The sequence below is a fragment of the Cynocephalus volans genome, chromosome X, assembly GCF_027409185.1.
Source record: "Cynocephalus volans isolate mCynVol1 chromosome X, mCynVol1.pri, whole genome shotgun sequence".
Classification (NCBI taxonomy): domain Eukaryota; kingdom Metazoa; phylum Chordata; class Mammalia; order Dermoptera; family Cynocephalidae; genus Cynocephalus; species Cynocephalus volans.
In genome coordinates this window covers 22,114,907-22,137,340 of record NC_084478.1, presented here as the reverse complement: position 1 = coordinate 22,137,340, position 22,434 = coordinate 22,114,907, and the positions used below count along the sequence as shown (strand labels likewise).

The following is a 22,434-nucleotide window of genomic DNA, read 5'->3' as shown; positions in this document are numbered from 1 at the left end:
AATTCACCAATTCCACGACCAGAGCTCGGGACTCACTTGAGGAAGGTTTTCCATCATAGGTGTAATTTATTTAACAAACTTAAGACTATGCAGACCTTCTCAGTTTTGTTTTTCATTAAGGTGGGTTTACTTGGAGTTCTACATTTCATAGAATTTCAAATTTATTGGCATGTAAATGCTTATATTTTGTCTGTTTCCAGATTCTGTAGTGATATTTCTTTTGTAAATAATGTGTTTCTTCCATTTTTGATAAATGGATTCTTTAATCATAAGACAGTGTTCTCTACTTCTAGTTACCTTCCTTTCCGGAAAGTCTACTTTGTTTGGCATTACTCTACCAGTTCCGGTTGTCTTATGCTTAATTTTACGTGGTATATTATCGTCTGTACTGTTACTTTCAACCTTACTGTGCCTTTCCATATAATTGCCTCTCATTTAGCATATAATTGGGACTTATTTCTTCCTAATCTGAAAAACTCTGCATTTTAATTGGAATGTTTAGACTTTTAAAAAATTCATGTTTATATTAATATTGTTTGATTTAAAGTTGGCCATTTTGCCAGTCTTTTATTTTTTTATTTATTTTCATCACTTTTTTTTTCTCTATTCCACCTTCCATGTCTACTTTTGGGATAACTGAAAATTTTATTCTTCAATTTAAATTCCTTCATTGGATTTTTATTTGACACATTTTAAAAACACGCCCACCCATTCTATGCCATGTCCTTCTTTCAAGAGTAGGGTTTATGGCCCCTTGTCTGGACTCTGGAGAAAGCTTAGTGCCTCTGGTCACCCATACAATGCGGGCAGTTGTGACATTACACAAATTCCTGGGCTGAAATTCTATCACCCGCCATTACCAACTGCCACCAGCGGAGGGCGCGGTCGTGGCCCTCGCGCCGGGTGCTCTTCACGGATTCCCGAGATTCTCATTTACATCACGGGTCACTTCCAGCAGCCAGAAGGACTCAGGTAACAACGCAGAGTACAGGTTGTCCCGCCACAGATTGTCTCAGGTTTGATTATGTGGCCATGTCCTATTTAACTCTCAGTTTGAAAGGATAATATTGCCTCATGTAGAATTCTGTGCTGACTGTTTTATTTTTTCTTTCAGCACTGGGAAGATTCTGCTCCGTTTTCTCCTGTTCTGCATGGATTCTGTCCAGAAGGAAGCCGTCTTTCCAATCGTCCCTCTGGGATAGGTAATGTATCTTTATTTCTCAGACGTTTTCACTTGGTATACATTTGCTCACTTCACTGATATTCTGTATATTTCATATAGATGCCTAACATATAGTTTAATTTAAAAAAATCAAATATTCCAATACCTATGGTGTCAATCTGAGGATTCCATTTATGTAAATGAAAATAAAACATGTTTTGACTGACAATCACTACAAAACACAGCAAAGGAAAGGAAAAGCTCCCATGGAGAAACATCTAATTTTTATTTAAGTATATAAATATCTACAAATTATATACAAAATAAAATAATTTAAGCACATTCCCAAGAAAAACCTAAAAGTTGTTTTTATAATTGCTCATGTGTTGCTGATATTGACATGCATGAGGAAATGCGTGGGAAGGAATGAAAACTTTTTGTAAAGAATAATAAAGTGGCACTTGTATTACCTATAGCAAAATATTTGCTTTGTCAAATCATATTCCGTGTCTGAAATAGATTAAATATAGCACACATAGGAGTTGATTCAGTAACAGGCAAAAATATAGAACATAAGTGACAGTGAGAAGAGTATATGCACAAGTTCAATATATAAAATGTTTGGGATTTAAAATAATTTTAAATTATTAACTAAAAATGTAGTTCTAAGATACTTCAATTTACAGAAAATAAGCATAAATTTTAATTAACTCTTAAAATATGCTTAATAATTAGTACAAATTAAATAAATTACAAGATGTTTCTTTACCTTGATAACAGATTATGGAGGGAGTATAAAATGGTACTGTGGTTTTTGAAATTAATTTAGTCTTAGCAAAGTATTTTTTCACCTACGTAAAGAAAATATTGCCTTTTAAGACTATGGAACACACCTAGTTACAAATGGGCAGAAGTGTATGGTTACAAAACTAACAAAAGTGATTTTTTAATACATCGTTTTCATTCCATGAATATTTTGTGGGTATATGACGAATCAGGTAGATTTTATATAGTTTCAGAGGATGTCGTCAGTATATTTTGCCAATAAAAAAAAGAAAGCAAATTGTAATTTTGCATGCGTGCACACGTGTATAAATATAATCTTTATGTAAATACAAACATACGTGAATATCTGTTCTGGGAGACTCTTCACTGATCATCATCGTTACTTCTGAGAGGAAAGATACATCTGCCTTTTTTGAAAATTTTACTGAACATTGGCCAAATTTAAGTAGTAAAATAAAATTAAGGAAATAGTCACGATTGCATGTAACTAGTGATTGTTTTATAAGGAACTACCCTTTGCCTTTTTTCTTTTCCTTTTAATGTAGTACAGAAACAGTTAAGAATTCATGCTCAAATATAGAACTAGAAAATAGAAAGGAAAGAAAAAAGAAAACAAAAGTTTAAGAAATAAGCAAAAAAGTTATGATTCACTTTAAAGAAGCCGATGTCTAAGTAGTCAGTGAGATCATTAAACAAAAGACTGTAGGAAAATTTGCACAAAGAATGATCTTTTCATTGTTCCCCTTGTATTAAATGTCAAGTGTTCTGTAAAAGTTTATTGTATATGTTAGGGCCTCTATTTTCATGATATCAGAAAAGATGATAGAAATCTTTAGAGTTATGGTGACTCAAATTTTATCTGATAAGCATATCGAAAAAATCTTAAAAATATAACCTTGTGCAGGGTGGTTATTCTCCTGTTTTATAACGTGTATGAAAAGTGTATTAAGAATTGCTACTGTCTGAAAAATGTGTTTATATTTAACTGTGTGGTATTCATCAATCCTTATAAATTCACTTATTAATTCTACTACATTATCTACAGGTTGCTTTTACATTCTCTGAAGGCATAATTGTGTGGATGATAATGGCTGGGTTCGTTTCATTTTTTCCAATCATCATGCTTTTTTTTCTTTTTTTCTTGCATTATTTCCCTGACTAAATAGAACTGGAGGTAGTAGGCATCCTTGTCTCTATTTTGATATGAAGGAGAAGTTTTTCAGTCATTCACCACTCATTATATTTGCTGTAGTTTTCTAGATTTGGGTGGGTCCTTTTTTAGGAAGAAAACCCCTCATATGTAGGTGGTAAATTATTTCGAACGGCTTTTCTGTATCTGCTGTCAGAGTGACCTGATTTTGTTTGTCAAAGATGTTTGATTTGAAAGTGTGAAACCAACAAGAACAGCCTTCCTGTATTAAATCCAACTTGTTCGGGGTGCATTGAAGTTGTAGTGTCTTCGAATTCTGTTTGTTAAACGTAAACTTTTAGTTCCAGTTAAATTTATGGTTGTTATGAGGCATCCAGAATTTGATTTTTTCATGTGATATCTTTATCAGTTTGGTATCAATTTTATCGAGGACCTGTAAAAGATTTTGGACAGTTTTTGCTGTTTCTCTCCTAGTAAGAGTTTGTGCAGTATTGGCTGTTATTTAATTCTCAATTACATGGGAAAACTCAGGAATTCAGGCTCCAAGAGATGGAATTCATTTATAGGAAAGTTTCTCTATAAAGATGCAGTTTATTGAATAAAGAATGCTTGAGATTTCCTAGTTTAAATATTTTTTGAATTCATTTCATGGATTTTAAATTTATCGGCACAAATTTGCTCATAACGTGATGCACGTGTGTTCAGTATCCTCATGATGATCCCGTCCACCTTCCTGCTGTTGATCATGTGCGTCTTCTTTTGTATTCCCTTGATCAGTGTTGCCAGGGATTTATCACCTTTTTATCGTTTCACAAAAAATGACAGCTCTTGCATTTGCCTTTTTTTGTTTGTTTCCGGTTTCATTAACTGATGTTAACTTTAATTTTTCATGCTTTAAATTACTGATTTATTTTTTAATTTTATGAAAATTATTTTTAAATCTTAAACTTTCAGGATTTCACCTTTTACATTAATGCTCGAAATTTTCCATTAGACATGTTTTTTGGTATATACCACGCAATTTTTAACAGCTTAATTGAAGTATGATTGATTTTAAATAAACTGCACCATTGAAAATAAACACTATATATTTTGGTGTGTGTGAGAGAGAGAAACCATCACCACATTTAAGATGATGAGCATATTTATCCCGCTCCCCAGACTTCCTAGTGTACTTTTGGATTTTCCCCTCGTAATTGTGCCCAAGCCCTCCCTACTTTGCCACGCTATGCACATTCCTGTATGAGTCTTTTGATGGGTGTGTAATTGCATTTTTTCTTCAAGAAGTGGAATGGCTGAGTCATATGAGATGTTATTTCACAGATATTTATGGTCAGTGTTTTTAATTATAGCTCCTCTAATAGGTGTGCAGTGATATCTCGCTGTCACTCTAAATTGTACGGGTGTACATGAGTCATTATTTTTTCTGTCACAGTTATCCCCAATAAATGGAGAAAATGGATGACAATCTTATGCTAATCCTTTCCCCACATTTACACTTTTGCATGTATGTATTTTTTTAATTGTACGCTTTATTTTCTGTGTGAAATACAATAGAAATAATCAGAACTCTGAATTGATTTTTCTTCTTTTACTGAGCATTTGCTTTTGCTAATTTTTTTTCTTTTTCTTTTTCTTTTTTTTTAATTTTATTTTGTCGATATACATTGTGGCTGATTATTGCTCCCCATCACCAAAACTTCCCTCCCTTCTCCCTCCCCCCCTCCCCCCCAACAATGTCCTTTCTGTTTGCTTGTCATATCAACTTCAAATAATTGTAGTTGTTATATCTTCTTCCCCCCCCCCCGGTTTGTGTGTGTGTGTGTGTGTGTGTGTGTGTGTGTGTGTGTGTGAATTTATATATTAATTTTTAGCTCCCACCAATAAGTGAGAACATGTGGTATTTCTCTTTCTGTGCCTGACTTGTTTCACTTAATATAATTCTCTCAAGGACCATCCATGTTGTTGCAAATGGCAGTATTTCATTCGTTTTTATAGTTGAGTAGTATTCCATTGTGTAGATGTACCACATTTTCCGTATCCACTCATCCGATGATGGGCATTTGGGCTGGTTCCAACTCTTGGCTATTGTAAAGAGTGCTGCGATAAACATTGGGAAACTTTTGCTTCTGAGAGGCAGTTAGCATGCAGAAAGTTCATCTCATAGTTCATCTCAGGGAATTAGTTCTTTTGAATCTATATCTCAGGTTTTGTGAGGTGTTTTCTATTTCTGGTTGGTATTACATTTATGGCATAGTCCCTCAGGGATGCCAAATGACCCCTTGGGTTGTCTTCCAGAACCTTTCTCTTTAGTTCACCAGTAGCTCAACTTGTGTCCCCTGAGCTGAACTTTTGAGACTGCTGGAATCTCTGCTCGGCTATTTAGTTTCTAAACTACAACTTTTTGCATAGCATGTTGGGTTCTTAATCACCTCCTTTGAGTTAGCATATATTTGAAGGAAAAAAAGAGTTACCAAAATTAGATGTCATCCCTTGGGCTTCTCTTCTGAGAACTGGTCTCTTCAAATGATTGCTTCCTGGGTTTGTAGTGCCTTCAATGTCTTCAAGTTTTCCTAGTTTTTCTCAAGAGAATGGTTAGCATGGTAGACATTTAGTTGTTTTTGCTCTCATACCAAATCAACCTAATCTTTATAACAATAAGATAAATTTTCTTTAAAGGCAGGTAGTCTTCTGAGGAGTGGATCTCTTCTGTCTTTTTTTGCTTAATGTACTGCACTTAAATTTTTCATTGATTGCCTAAATGTTTCTCCAGTTGCCAACATGTGCCAGGTATGGATCATGTGGTGGGGGTACATTATTGAGGTATAGCATAGTGTAAAACCGAGAAGGAAATTTGGAATATATTATAGGATATAAGTTTTATGGTAATTATTAGGCTACATTAGTAACCAAATTGTTATATATACCTTTTTGTGTTGTGAGTTATGTTTATTGGTTGCAATAAAGTTTGGCAAATGAATCCTTTACTTATCTTGATCTACTTAGAGTTAAGAAAGTAGCACTTTATGTAAATGCAACCTCCTAACAGGGAAATTCCATTTATCCCCCCTTTTCTTTGTGGTCTTATTGTCCTATATTATATTCAAATATCTTGTGGAAATTTTCCATTAATATTTTAAATGAGAAAATTGAATATTCAGTTAAATGTGTAGATCTGAATCTAACATTCCAATGAATTTTATAAATTATATTTTATATATGAAATATTACTTCACATTTTTGCTTAGCAAAATTAGTTGTCTTTTTAATGTTGTAATTTTTCATTTGAATTCTTTTTGACATATTTTTTATGTGGTACAATATGGTTTAATTATTACATGTTAAGAATTTTCCAAATTTCTGTCTGTTGTTGATTTGTAATTTCTGTGTGTTGTGCTACAGAACAAACTTGGTTGCATTTCGGTACTTTTACTGTGTTGAGGTTTGTTCTACGACCTAGTATGAGGTCTACGCTGGAAATGTTCCATGTACAGATGCAAAGGATGTGTATTCTGCAATTGTTGGATGGAGTATTATACAGGTGTGTTTTGGGCCTTCTTATTTTATGATGTTGTTCACATCTTGCATATAATTGTTGATTTTTTGCCTGATTTTGTGCCTACATGTTCTGTTCTGCCACTCCAGCTTTCTCACAGTTGTTCATTGTATGGTGCTTCTTCCATTCTTTTACTTTCAGCATATTTGCAACTTTGAATATAATGTGTCCCATGTAGACAGCGTAGAGCTATATGTTCTTTTATTTAGTCTGACAATCTTTTCCTTTGCTGGGATTGCTTAATCCTTTCACATTTAATATTGTGCTTGATATGGTTGGATTTATGTCTCACTTTATTTTGGTTTTGTTTTCTATATGACTTATGACTATTTTTTCCTTGTACTCCGCATTTACTTCCTTTTATTAAGTAGACTTTTGTGTGTACCATTTTAATTTCTTTAATAATTATGATCAGACTTTTGGGTTATTTTCTTAATGGTTTCTCTGTGATTTACAGTATAAATTTTATCAGAATCTAGTTTGGATGTACACTATTTTTTAAATTTGAACATTTAGTTTTACATATTTGTGGGGTACGGTGTGTTGATTCAATACATGCATGTACTGCCCAATGGTTCACTTAGGACAGAGAGCATAGCTTTGTACACATTAGTCCACCACTTCTCAGATTTACACGAAATTAGGCTATACATGCATTCTATACATCTATCCAGTAGGATACAGAATATTTACTACCGTTAAACTCCCTCATTTTTGTGCTATTATTTTATGCATATGTTTTTGTATGTTACACACCCCAAAATACATTTATGTTTATTGCTGTATACAATCTAATGTCCATTGAAGAAGGTAGAAGAAAGGAGAGTGAATTATATTTGTAGAGTTCATTTCGTTTTGTATTAAACTTATGTACTACTTCTGAATTTTTTCATTTGTTTTCTGTGAATTTGTGTTACCATCTGGTCTTAATTTCTTACTCTTATATAGTTTCATTCACAAACCCCTTTATCATGTGCTTATTGTCAAATATATTACATTGATATACGCTATATGACCAAAATACAGTTTTATTGATATTGTTTTGTGCAATTGTCCTTTAAGTCAGTTATGAGTAGAAAGGAACCTCAGTAAGTCACTATGCTTTGTTTAATCATTATCTACCCAATTACTATTACTGGAGATCTTAATTTTTTTCCATACAGATTCTACCTGCCATCTAGTGTCACTCCTCTCCTGCTGAAGAACTTCATTTAACATTTCTTACATTGCCAAATATTAACAACAAATTCTTTGTTTTTATTTATCTGAGAAAGTTTTAATTTTTCCTTCATTTTGAAAGATGGCCTTGCTAGAAACAGGCATCTTGGTTGACAGTTTCTTTTTTCTTTCAGCACTTTGAATATGTCATGCCAGTGCATTCTGGCAGCGTTTCTGATGAAAAATAATCTGCTGGTTTTATCCATGACCACTTCTATGTGCTGATTTACTTCTGTCTTCCTGCTTTCAATATTTTCTCTTCATTTTGGCTTTCAGCATTTTGACTGTGATATCTCTTGATGTGAATCTCCTTAAATTTAACTTCTTGGAAGTTCATTCGGTTTTTAGGTGTATAGTTTAGTGTTTTTCATAAAATCTGGGAGGTTTTTAGTTATTATTTCTTCGAATATATTTTCTATCCTGTTCTCTCTTGCCTCTTTCTGGTTCTTAGTTATGTGTATATTGGTATTCTTGATTGCATCGAGAATTTATCTGAGGCTCTGTTCATGTTTCTTCATTCCTTTTCCCGTTTGTTTTTCCAACTGCATGATTCCTATTGATTTATCTTTAAGTTTGGTGATTTTTCTGTCATCTCAAATTTACTTTTGTAGTCATCTAGTGGATTTTTCATTTTGTTTATCATAGTTTTCTGCTTCAGAATTTCAATTTAGTGCTTTTTAAAAAAAGTATTTCTGACAAGCAAACAGAAAGGACATTGTTGGGTGGGAGGGGGCAGAGGGAGGAGGGCGAGAGGTTTTGGTAATTGGCCACAATAATCAACCACATTGTATATAGACAAAATAAAATTAAGGGAAAAAAATTTAAAAAGTATTTCGATGTGTTTATTAATCTGTACTTAATGAGTCATTGTTCTTACTGTATGTGTTTAAATTTTAAAACATGATTTTCTTTTGTTCTCTGAACATATTCATAATAGCTGTTGTAACATCTGTCTGCTAGTCCAACATCTGGGTCCCTTCAAAGGCAGTGTCTGTTGTTTGCCTTTTGTCCTTTATATGTGTCACACTTTCCCGTTTCTTTCAATGTCTCATAATTTTTGTTGTTGTTAAGAAGTGGACATGTTAGATAATATAAGGTAGGAATTATGGGGATTTATCCCCCACCTGGCTTGGTGCTGTCATTTGTCTGGTGTTTGTTTGGTGACATAACTGGACTAATTTTATGAAGTCTGTTTCTACTGCAGAGTACGGCTTCTGATATCCTTTCACGGATTTTCCCCCATGTTGTCATTTTCTAGCTTGGCTTTTTTGGGTTCCTCGTCTGGTCAGTGTAAGACACTGGTTTGTCACAGGTTTTATCTTTAAGCTTCTTACCAAAAAGGTATTCATCCTTTACCTCTGGTTGTGTTTGTGGCTAGGGTACTGCTCTCATGGTTCTGGATTTGAAATTTTACCTTGTCCCTAAGCATTGGAAAGATTGCATGCCATTTTTCTTGTTCTCCATGGATCCTGCTAAGAAGGCAGCTGTCATTTAAATCATTGTTCATGGGTTGGTAACTTATATCTATTGCTCTGAAGTGTTTCGTGGGTATACATTTGCTTATTTCATTAATATTACTTATATTTCATATAGGTGTCAAATATATAGTTTACTAAGACTTCAAAAACTTCTATATATTTTATGTGAATGCAGATTATTCCATATGTGTAAATAAAAGGATAATTTATTGGACAGTAACAATAAAGCAAAGGAAAAGCAGAACATATAGCTGGTATGAAAAATAAAAAAAGCCAAAAAGCAAACATTTAATTTTATCTTCAATACGTAAAGGTATCTGCATGTGCACAACTTGAAATAAATTAAGCACATTTCCACATAAAACATCCAATGGTTTGTTCTTATTATTGCTGATCTGGTATTACTTGTGACTTGGATGAGAAATTGAATGAGAAATGCGAAAACCCCTCGAGGGAGAATAAGGAAGTGACACTTGTATTGCAAAATATTTTATGTCTAAGGCTATTCTACAGCATTCGGTAACATTAAACTTTGGCAAAACCATATCAGAAGCGATTCATAGAAATGTAGCAAATATCAGAATCTATGAGTAGCAAGCCGAATCTGTCAGTATGGACATATACTTCCTATGGACAGATAGAACACAGGCCAGTGATGAGAGGATATGTGTAACAATTTGATAGGCTTAATATGTAATAGTTTTGGTATTTAAAATAATTATAATGATAGGTTAACAAATGGACTTAACATTGCATCTAAGTACTGATGTATACACAAGCTAAGTATAAATTGGCAATTAATCTCTTAAATATGCTTAATACTTAGTTCAAGTTATTCATAGCAAGACTCTATAATATCTTGATACGAAGTTATCAAAGTGGTATAAAATAGAACTGGCTATTTGAAATTCATTTGGCTTTTTTTTTACTTAAAGTTCTATAAAGTAATTCACCTCCTAATACCACATCTGACACAATTATTCACAAATGTACATTAAATTATGCGTCCGAATATGGCAAAACTGCTATTTCTGAGTAAATTATGCTTTGTCTGTACCATGAATACTATGTAGGTTTTTCAGCCAATCTAGAGGTAGACTTATGGAAAAAACTTCCAGGATATATTATTATAAAGGTAAGCAAATTGTAATTTACTTTCCAATCTGTAAATATACTATTAATGTGAATACATATGTGTGTGTAGATCTATTAATACACACAATTCACTGCTGCTCATGGTTACTTGTGAATGGAATGTAGATCTGCATTTTGGAGAGTGTTCAATGAGCATACGATGTATGTGTAATTAATAAATGAAAAATGAAAGAAATAGAAAAAAGTTGGCATATGCTTTTCTTTCTTCTGTTTTGAGTTAGTGCAGAACAGGAAATGATCTTCCTGAAGAGTGCTTTTTCTCTGTTATCATTATACATAATTATTTCAAGTTAAATATTTCATAGATGTAATAAATTATTCTTCAGTTTTTAACATGCACAAGGTATGAGGCATATATTGCAAGTACTTTTATTGAGGTACAGTTTGTTAGGAAACACAAACAGTAAATAATGAGTATACTAAACAGCTAAGTTTGGGGGAATGAATTCTACAGCCACAATAACCAGATTATTACTTTAGTGTCCATCAGTCTTGCTAACACTTATTAATTCTAATGCATTTTTCTACAGATTGCTTTTAGATAGTCTGGAAACAAACATGTCATCTGGGAATAATGATGTTTGCATATCTTCCTTTTTAATTTCTGGTCTTTTACATTTTTTCTTGCATTATGGCCCTGACTAGGACCTCCATAAAATGTTGAATAGAACAGGGGACAGGAGATATTGTTGTATCTTTTCTGATTTCAGGGGGAAGTTTTGAATATTTTTTCACTAAGTATGATATTTGTTGCAGTGTTCTGAGTTTTAGTTTTTAATCATAAGTGTGGCAAATTATGTCAAATGATTTAGACCCATTGTAATAGTACATTAATTTTTTCTTTCTTTTTTTTTAAGTGGTTTGATTTCAAAATGTTAAACCAAGAAGAATTCATTCTGGGATTAACTTCAATTTGTTCATTGCGTTTTATAATTGATGCATCTTTGATTTTGTTTATCCAACATAAGTTCTTGTTTTCTGTGTTTGGTCATGCAGGATATAAACCTATGATTTTACTTTCTTATACTATCCTCTTAAATTTGATGTAAAGTTTATAAGGGTCTCCTAGAACATTTGGGGGATTGTTTTTCGATTCTGTGGAAGAGTTTGTACAAGATTGGCGTTATTTCTTTCTCATTATATGGAAAAGTTCAGGAATTCAGGCACTAGGACTTGGAATTCATTCATAAAAAGGATATTCATTATAGACACAATTTATTTAATAATTGAAGGGCTATTGAGATTTCCCAACCTTTTAAAATTATTTACAATTCCATATACTTAAAAATTTGTTAGCATAAAATTTATATAAATATCAATTTGTAGTATTATGTGTTTGTCTACAGGATTGGTAGTGATGATTCAGTCTACATTTCTGGTTCTGGTAATGGGTTTCTTTTATTTTTCTCCATAATTTGTGCAAGGGATCTGTCAATTTTCTTTTCAGTTCAATAAAAATTTGGGATTCGTCAATCTTCTCTTTACAATCATTCAAATTTCATTCACCAATCTTAATTTTATTGGTTCGTGTCTTCAATTATTTTTACTAGTAAATTACACAGTTTTCAATTTCTTGAGGTGAGCTGTTATATCTTAAATTTTCAGTATTTCCACTTGTGTAAGTAATGCTATTTATTTTCATGTAAACATATTTTGGTGCAACTCATACTTCGTAATAGCTTTATTGAGGTATAATTGACTTAAAAAACTGCACAACCTTTAAATGAACAATATATGTTTTGAGATATTATATATTGTGAAACAGTCACCATAATCAAGATAATGTAACTATCCATCTCACATTCTTTTCCAAGTTTTCTTGTGCATATATGTCTTCCCTCTCTGCTGGTTCTGCCCAAACACTCCACATTTTCCCCATGCTATGCACCTTCTTGTGTAAGTCTTTCTATGGACATATACTTTCATTTTCTTAAAAAAAAGTAAACTTCCAGAAATGGATGACTGGATCGCATGATTAGGGTTTCTTTAAGTTATTTTACAGTATGACAAAGTAGTTTGCAACATTATACCATTTTACAGCTTACCGGCAATATGAGTGTCACAGGTGCTCAACGTCTTTGCCATTGTTTGTCATGGTCAGAACTTTTAACTGTAGCCCTTCTAATAGGTATGCACTGGTATCACATTGTTGCTTTATGTTGCAAGGTGTAACCAAGTCATAGTTCTTTGTGTTCCAAGCATTCCCAGTAAATGGAGAAAACAGATTAAAGGCCTGATGCTAATCCTTTCCATTCATGTTTTGCATGTATAGTTCTTTTTTATTGCATGCTGGATTTTCTATTTGATGTAGTATAGGGATAATTGCAGGCTCTGGGTGATTTTATCTTCCTCCAGGGACCATTTCTTTTGCTATTGAGAGGCAGTAACCTGGTGGAATGCCCTTTCTGACACTGAGAACTTTTGAGGCTGGATTTCAAGTTATATTGTATTTCTTGTTCACATAGACATTTAGTACATAGCCCCTCTAGGATGTCAAAAGAACCTAAAATTTAAAAAAAAATAATTAGCCCTCTGCTTTGTGGGCTCTGAGCTGAATTTGTGCTGCCTGTGATGGAGGTAGTACTGGAAGACGGTCAGTTGCTTAGTTTCTCAGCTTCAGTTTTGTGCTTAGCATCTTGAGTGCTCATTCAGATCTTTCAATTAACAAATACTTTGTGGCGAAGATGATACCAAAGTTAGATCTCACCACTTGGGCTTTCTTCCTCCTGAGATTGTGAACCTTTAATTCTTGCCCCCTTAAACTTGTAATACCTCAAAGGGATATCTTTCATATATTTCCAGCTTTCCCAGTTTTTCTCAGCAGGATGCTTGGACTCGTAGATTATTACAGGAGGCAGGTTTTTTTCCCTAAAAACCTATTATTTAAAATAAGTTTTAATTAATAGGTGTTTTCCTCCCATAGCCAACTAATCCCAATTCTATATCAAGACTATGAACAAAATTAACTTAACTTTCTATTTTGAGGTCAGTGTACATTCATTTGCAGTTACAAGAATTAATATGAAGGGATCCATGTACCTTTTACTTACTTTTACCCAGTTTTAACATCTTGAAATCCATGGAGCACTATCTCAAGCAGGATATTAATATTTATACAGTCAAGATAGAGAACATTTCAATCGCCACAAGAATCCCTCTCGTTTCCCTGTTATAGGCAGGTCGCTGTCGTTCGTCTCCCCATCCTTGACTTCTGGCAACTAATGATCTGTTCTTCATTAGTGTAATTTTTAAAAATTTTATTGACATCATATTCATGGAATCATTCTGTATGTGATGTTTGGGACATTTTTTTTTTTCTCTCTCTCAATATACTTATCTGGAGATTCATAAAGATTGTTGTGTGTATAAATAGGTTTTTAAAGTTTTTATTGCTGAGTAGAATTCCATGGTATGGATATACCACATTTTGTTTAACTATATGAGGGTCATCTGGGTGTTTTCACTTTGGGGCTATTACAAATAAATCTGGGTCAAACATTTCTGTATATGTTTCCTTGGAAACATGCGTCTTTAGTTCTCTTTGCTAAATACCAAAGAGTGCAATGCTCTGTCATATGGTACTTGCATAGTCAGGGATTTTTTTTTTTTTTTTTTTTTTTAGACTGCCGAAATTTGTAACAGTGGCTGCACCATCTTACATTCCAAGAAATACTGTCTGAGTTTGTCTGCATTTTATGGTGTCACTATTTTTTATTTTAGGCATTCGGATAGCTGTGTAGTGATATCACATTGTGATTATAATTTGCATTTACCAAATAACAATAATGTTAAACATGTTTCCATGTGATTATTTGCTATTTGTATATTCTCTTTGGTGAAATCTCTCTTTATTTCTTTTGACCATTTTACAGTTGGATTTTTCAAAATGTGTGTTATGAGTATACTTTCTATATTACAGATACTCATTTTCTGTCACATATTTGGCTTATAAATATTTTTCCCAGTATGTAGCTTGTCTTTCTTTTTGCTTAACAGAAAATAAAGCTATTAGCATAGTATTTGCGAGTGAATTTTTTTTTTTTTTGCAAGTTTTTGGAGGTTTTCCTGTTATGTTTCTGTTATTGATTTCCCATTTGATTTTATTATGGTCACAGAACACATTCTTGTGATTTCAGTCCTTTTAAATTTTTTGAGGTTTATTTTATGCTTGACAATATGATCTGCCTTGGTGTATGTTCCATGTACAGTGGCAACAAATTTGTCTCCTGCTGTTGTTGGGTGCAGTGTTCTGTAATTGTGAAACACATCCTGTTGAATGATGGTGGTGTTGATTTCTTCAGAAATTTTGCTGAATCTATGTAATTTTTCTGTCAACTGTTGAGATATAGTGGTTGAAGACTCCAGCTATAATTGTGAATTCAACTATTTATTCTTTCAAGTGTATCAGTTTTGCTTCTCATACTTTGTACATATTCAGGGTTTCTAGATCTTTTTGTTGAATTGGCCATTTGTTATTACATAATATAATGTCCATCTTTGTCTCTGGTAATTTTCTTTGCTCTGAATTCTGCTCTATCTAATACTCTTATTGCCATTCCTGCTTTATTTTGATTATTTTTGGTATATCTTTCCATATCCTTTACTTTCAGTCTGCTGATGTCATTATATTTAAAGCAAGTTTGTTGTAGACAGAAAAGAGTTGAGTCATTTTTTTGTTAATTCACTCAGCCAATATTTGTCTTTTAGTTGTTATACAATTGTATAGGTCATTTTTATTTAATGTTATTATGTGTATGTTAGGATTTAAGTGTGGTATAACATTTTTTCTGTTTGTTTTCTCTGTTTTTATTTTTTCGTTTTCTATTGTCTGCCTTCCTGTGGGTACTTTAAAAATTTTTAGCAATTCATTTTTTTATTTTTGTTTATCTATAGCGTATTTGAGTGTGTCTTTCTGCATTACTCTTTTTACTGATTACTCTGACCATTACATATATATAAATATATGTATATGTATACTTATTACAATCGGGTGTAATCATTTTACCACTTTTAGTGATGTGTTAAAAACCTTATCTCCTATTACATCTCTCTACCCACTCCCTATTTTTAATATAATTATCATAAATACTTCCTCTTCATACTTTGAAGTCCACATCAGAAAGTGTTATAATTTTTACTTATAATGTAAAACGTAATTTAGAAAACTCAAGAAGAGAAACTTGGTTTACTCTATTCACCTGTCTTTTGCTTACCTTTACTGATGTTCCAAGTTTTCTGACTTTATTATTTGTTTCTGTTCAGAAAATTTCCTTTAGTTATTATTTTAGGGTAGTTGTACTGGCAGTAAATTCTTTTAGGGTTCCTTCATCGAAGAATGTCTTGGTTTTCACTTGATTCCTGAGGATATTTTCACTGGGTTTAGAATTTCACAGTTCTTTTCTTTCAGCACTTGAAAAATGTGGCACTTTCTACTAGCTTTCCTGGATTTTGATGATAAATTCAACATAATTTGAATGTTCTTGTATTTTTTTTTCCTCTATAGGTAAGATGGCATTTCTCTTGCTGCTTTCAATAAATTTTTTTTTCTCTTTAGTTTTCAGAATTTTGATATGATGTATCTTAGTCTGGAATTTTACAGGTTCATCCTGAGAGAATTTTGTTAAGGCCTTGTACGTATAAATTTTGTTTGACAAATTGGGAAGTTTTCAGGCATTATTTTTGAAAGTATTCTCAGTACTATACTCTGTCCACTCCTTATGGGATTCTAATGACAGGAATGTTAGAACCTTTGTTATTGACTCACAGGTCTCTGAGACTTTGTTCTCCTACCCACCCCCTTACTCATATTTCCTTTCTGTTTCCTGACTGGGTAATTACTCTTTTTCTGCCTTCAGTGTCAATGATTATTTCCTTTGCACCACATCAACAGGGGGAAAGTGAAGGCACGGCCTCTGTTGCCAGGTGATTGTAGAAGTCCAGATTCAACCCTTGGCCTCCATTGACTCCTGAGTGGGGGATGTTCCTCGTTGCTCCTTGGAAGGGTTGGAAGTTCTGTCCGCCCACTAGGCTTCCACTGAGAGTGGCAGGTCACAGCTCCTCATGGGCATACTACTGACACCATCTAGAGTGACTTCTTTACCATGGGCTGTGGTGAAAACTGTTACTCTTCTCTGAGCTTCCTCTGATAGCACTTCAGCAAGAAGGGGAGCAGTATGTCATTAACTCCAATAGAGTAGAAGTGCAAATTTTCTACCTGCTCTCCATTAACACTGTGGTGTGGTGGAGGGTGCACTCTTTACTAACAGCAAGTATGAACGTACCAGCTTCCAACTGCACCACTATGGATGCCGTGTGATGGTGATTTGAGTTAACTAGCTACATACAGCCTGGTCAGGGTGGACCTTTCATAACGTAGTTGAAGATGGCAACTCTATTTTGTGGTGATGTTTTGCTTGAACAGAGTAGTTAGCTCTACTCAGTTATGAATTAAATAATCGTGTATTTATTCACATATTTTACTTAATCAGAGCTTTGCACTTCTTCCTGCAGTTCTTAGTTTGCACCAGGAGAGATAACTCTACCCTCAGACTGAATGACTTCTTTTAGTATTACTTCTTTTACAGTTTTCCCAGTGGTAAATTGTCTTAAGTTTGGTTGTTTCTTATTTCACTCTCCATGAAAGCATAATTTTTCTACATATGGAATTCTCAATTGACAGTTTTACTTTTTCCTTCAGCATTGGAAAGATGGTGCTATATTTCTCCTGTTCTCCACTATAACCACTGATTTTATTTTCTTATCTTTCTTATAGTATTGATTTTGTGTAAAGTTTATACCAGTCTCATAATAGAATTGAGAAGCATTTCTTTTATCTGGAAAAAATTGTGCAAGATTGGGGTTCTTGTTCATTATATGGAAAACAGCAAGTCTTCAGGCACCAGGGTGTAGAATAGAATCACTGGGAGGAAATATTTAATTACAGATGCAATTTTTCAAATAGATGTAAGATTATTGAGACTTCCTAAATTTTTCTCTAATTTCATTTTTTTAAACAATTTACTGATTTCATGTAACTTCAATTTATCAGCGTAAGTTTGCTTAAAATATTATGTGTATGTCTCAAGGATCTGGACAGATAATTCTGCATTCCTGGTAATAATGTCTGGTTTTTGTATTGATAAGTGTCTCAAGCGTTCATCATTTTTAAACCTATTACCAAAAAGAAAAACAACAAAAGTAACATCTTAAAATAACTTATGGATATGTTGATTCAACTTTTTATAACTGAAAAAATTTCATCCTTTAATCTTAATGTTTTTTTCATTTTTTTTTAGATTAAAATTACCGGGTATTTTTACAAATAATTGAGCTTGATTATCAGATTTATAAATTTTAGTACATCCTTTTTTGAATTAAATGATCTGAAATTTCTTTGAGACACATATTTGGTGCATACTGCACGTTTTGAATAATTTTTTGAGGTATGATTGATTTAAAATAAACCACATAATGTTAAAGTCATCATAAAAGTTTAAAGACTTTCATGTATTAATGAAACTGTCATCACAATCAAGATAACATAAATATCCTCTCCTCTTCCACCAAGGTTCCTTATGAACCTCATATTGCTCCCCTGTCATCCTGCCCTAGCGCTCCCCTCTTTCCTGCGTTATGGACATTCTTGAAGGAGTCTTTATATGGACATAAAATTTTATATTTTTTTGAAAAATTTCAATTAACAGAATGGCTAGATCACATGATAGTTGTGCCTTTCAGATACTTTAGAAATTGTGTAAATATTCTGCAGTGAACATACTGTGTTAAACCCTACCAGCAGTGTAAAAGAGTCACCTTTGATTAGGTACTTGTCAGCACTTATTATGGTTAGTATTTTTCATTGTTTCTCATTTAGCAGGTGTGTAGTGGTATCTCACTGTTGCTGTAAATTGTGTGGGAATCACCAAGTCTTAGTTCTTTCTGTTCCAGACATCCTCATTATATGGAGAAAATGGATCCCAATCCTGATGCTAGTCCTTTCCTACCCCATTCCCTTTCTGCATGTGTGGGTACTTTTGATTGCAGGCTGGATTTTCTGTATGAAATAGTGTAGAGGTAACTGGAGTTTCTGGGTGATTTTATCATTCTCTGGCATAGATTTGCATTTGACAGGCAGTTAGGGTGGGGACAGTTAATCGCACTGCGGTCAGAAATTGAGTCCTTTTAAAGCTGGATCTCGAGCTTTGTGTGGAGTTTTCTATTTTAGGTTTATATTGACCTTAGGACATAACCCCTTGGGGATATGCCAAATGAACCCTTGGTTTGTTTTCTGTGATTCGTTTCGTCTGTGAACTGTCAGGTTTAATCGGTGTCCTCTTGGTTGGGTGAGACTGCCAGAAGTCTTTCTCAGCTGCTTAGCTGCTCAGCTCCAACTTTCTGCTGAAGCCTCCTGGATCGTCACTCACATCCTTGGAATCAGCAAAAGCCTTCAAGGGAGAAGCGGTAACAAATGTGAATGGTTCTCGTGACAAAGTCTTCCCTCCTAATTGAGATTCTGTCTTTTTGAATGCTTTCTTCCTTTGATTTGTGGTGCCTTCAAACAATATCTTTAATATCTTCCAGCTTTCCTAGTTTTTCTCAGTAGGATGGTTGAGCTGAAAAGGCTGGTGTGCTATTAAGCAAGAGTTTATCTCTACAAATACTAGTTATTGAAATAGTTTTGAATCTGTACATTTTATTTCTTTTATAGAAAGTTAATTCAGTCTATATTTCCATAAGATAAACAATTGCTGTTATGGCAAATGATCTTCCTGAAGAGTGCTTTTTCTCTGTTTCATTATACATAATTCTTTCAAGTTAAATATTTCATAGATTTAATAAATTATTCTTTAGTTTTTAACATGCACAAGGTATGAGCCATATGATGCAAGTACTTTTATTGAGGTATAGTTTGTTAGGAAACAAAAACAGTAAATAATGAGTATACTAAACAGATTAGATTGGGGGAATGAATTATACAGCCAGTCACCAGATTACTACCTATACCATGTCGAATTGTTGCTCTAGGGAGTGGCATATCAACCTTTATCTTGCCCTGGTGTACTGAGAGTTATGTTTGTACCACTCCATGTAAATGTACCCTCATGACATAGGACTTTGTGGTCTTGGTGTCATATATTTTCCATATACGTTATTATTTTTTTCATTTTTTGCTTTATACATTGAAATGCATTTTAAAAACAATAGAAAAATTGTCTTATATTTCCCCATACATTTTATTTTTTTTTTTTGAGTAGTAGACTTTATTTTATTGCAGTTTTAGGTTTGCAGAAAAATCGAGCAGGAAATACCCCCCTACACACACACAGAGTTTATCCTATTATTAATATCCTGCGTTGCTGTGATACATTTGTTACAGTTATGAAACAATATTGATAAACTATTATAAAGTAAAGTTTACATTAGGATTCCCTCTCTGTGTTGTATAGTTCTGTGGGTTTTGCTAGATGTGTAATGTCATGTATTCACTAGTACAGTATCATACACAATAGTTTCACTGCCCCACGAAGCATCTGTTCTCCACCTGTTCATCTGTGCATCTCTCTCTCTCCCTGAGAACCTGGTAACCACTGGTATTTTTTTTTCCTGTTACCTCAAACATTTTTTGTTTCTTTGTGTTAGGTGCATTCAAGATCCTCTTTTCCAGCTGATTGAATTTATACAATAAATTGTTCTTAATTACAGTCACCCAACAGTGCTATAGAACACTAAATCCTATTCCTCCTACTTAGGTGTAATTTTGTGTTTGTTAATCAACTCTCACTATCCCCTACCCCTTTATCCTTCTGGTAAGAATTCAGCATGGTAATCTCTGGTAACCACCATACTATTCTCTACTTACACATGATAAAAATTCTTTCCTTCCACATATGGATGAGAATATGTGGTATTTCTCTTTCTGCTCCAGGCTTATTTCACTTAATGCAATGTCCTCCAAGCTCATACGTGTTGCCGCACATGGCAGGATTTCACTGTTTTTAATCGCTAAATAGTATCACGTGTACACATTCCACATTTTCTTTATCCATTCAACTGTGGATAGATACTTAGGTTGATTCCATATCTTTGTGATTATAAACAGTGGTGCAATAAACATGAGCGTGCGCACATCTCTTCGATATGCTGATTCCCTTTCCTTTGTTTATATATATATATCCAGTAGTGGGACTGCTGGATCACATGGTAGTTCTATTATTAGTTTTTTGAGAAACTTCTGTCCTGCCTTCCATAATGGCTATATTAATTTGCGTTCCCACCAACAGTATGTAAGAATTCCTCTTTCTATGCTTCCTTGCCTGCCTTTGGTATTTTGTCTTTTTAATATTAGCCATTCTAACTGGAATGTCGTAATATTGCATTGTAGGTTTGATTTGCATTTCCCTGATGATTAGTGATGTGGAGCTTTGTTTCATATACCTGTTGCCCATTTACATGTCATCTTTTGGAACATGTCTATTCAGCTTATTTGCCCATATTTTAATTGGATTTTTCATTTGCTGGTTTTTTCTTTTGAGTTATTTGAATTCTTCTTATATTCTGGATATTAATCCTCTGTCAGATGCATAGTTTGTAAATATTCTCTCCCATTCTGTAGGTTGTCTCCATTGATTTTTTTTCTCTGCTGTGCAGAAGCTGTTTAGTTTGATGTAATCCCATTTGTCTGTTTGTTTGTTTGTTTTTTTGTTTGTTTTGCTTTTGTTCCCTGTACATTTGAGGTCTTCTTCATAAAGTCTGTTCCCAGACCAATGTTCTGAAGCATTTCCTCTATGTTTTCTACTAGTAGTTTCATAATTTTGGGTCTTACATTTCAACCTTTAATTCATTTTGAGTTGATTTTGTATATGGTGAGAGGTAGGGTCTAACTTCATTCTTCTGCATATGGGTATCCAGTTTCCCCAGCACCATTTATTGAAGAGACTGTCCTTTCCCTAATGAATATTCTTAGTGTCTTTGTCCATAATCAGTTTTGTTTTGATCATCACACACCATACGCAAATACTGGTAATCAACTATGAACCCCCTAAATATGTATAAATAAAAATAAGAAGAAAAAATCGTTTCTATGACATATATAATTTGTGATGTACAACAGAAAAAAAAATTACTCAAGATTTAACTAAAGATATCAACTAATCATTTTATAGTCTGAAAAAAGAAAAAAGAAAACCAGTTGGCTGTAAATATGTGGCTTTATTTCTGGGTTCTCTATTCTGTTCTATTAGTTTCTAGTCTTTTTTTATGCCAGTATCATGCTGTATAGGTTACTATAGCTTTGCATATATTTTGAAGTCACGTACTGTGGTGCTTCCAGCTTTGTTCCTTTTGCTCAGGATTAATTTGGCTATTAGGGTTTTTGTGTGGTTTCAAACGAATTATAGGATTGTTATTCTATTTTGTGTGAAGAATGTCATTGGCGTTTTGATAAGGATTGAGTTGGATCTATAGACATCTTTTGGTAGTGTGGTATTTTTCACATTATTGATTCTTCCAGTCTGTGAATGTGGAATGTGTATGTGTTCCCATTTCTTTGTGTCTTCACTTTCTTTCATCACTGTTTTGTAGTTTTTCTTGTACAGATCTGTCATCCTTTTGGTAAAATTTATTTTTAGGTAGTTTATCTTTTTTTGTACCTTTTGAGAATGGAATTGCTTTCTTAATTTCTTTTTCAGCTTGCTCATTATTGGTTTATAGAAACTCTGTTGATTTTTATATGTTCATTTTGTATCCTACAACTTTACTGAATTCATTAATCACGTCTAAGAGTTTTTGGTGGAGCTTTTAGGATTTTCTATATGTAAGATCATGTCATCTGCAAACAGGGACAATTTGACTTCCTCCTTTACAATTTGCATACCCCTTATTTCTTTCTCCTGCCTAATTGCTATCAGTAAAACTTCCAGTACTGTGTTAA

The 22,434-nt window shown here is 33.4% G+C and overlaps 1 long non-coding RNA gene across 4 annotated transcripts in view; it reads left to right on the top strand.

Annotated features, from left to right (window-relative positions):
* Positions 1–22,434, top strand: part of LOC134366828 (uncharacterized) — a 323,891-nt gene that overhangs the window by 53,602 nt on the left and 247,855 nt on the right. For all 4 annotated transcript variants that reach the window (XR_010022368.1, XR_010022367.1, XR_010022369.1 and 1 more), the window contains one exon: positions 1,115–1,202. This is a non-coding gene — a long non-coding RNA (uncharacterized LOC134366828). The remainder of the gene's footprint in view (positions 1–1,114; positions 1,203–22,434) is intronic.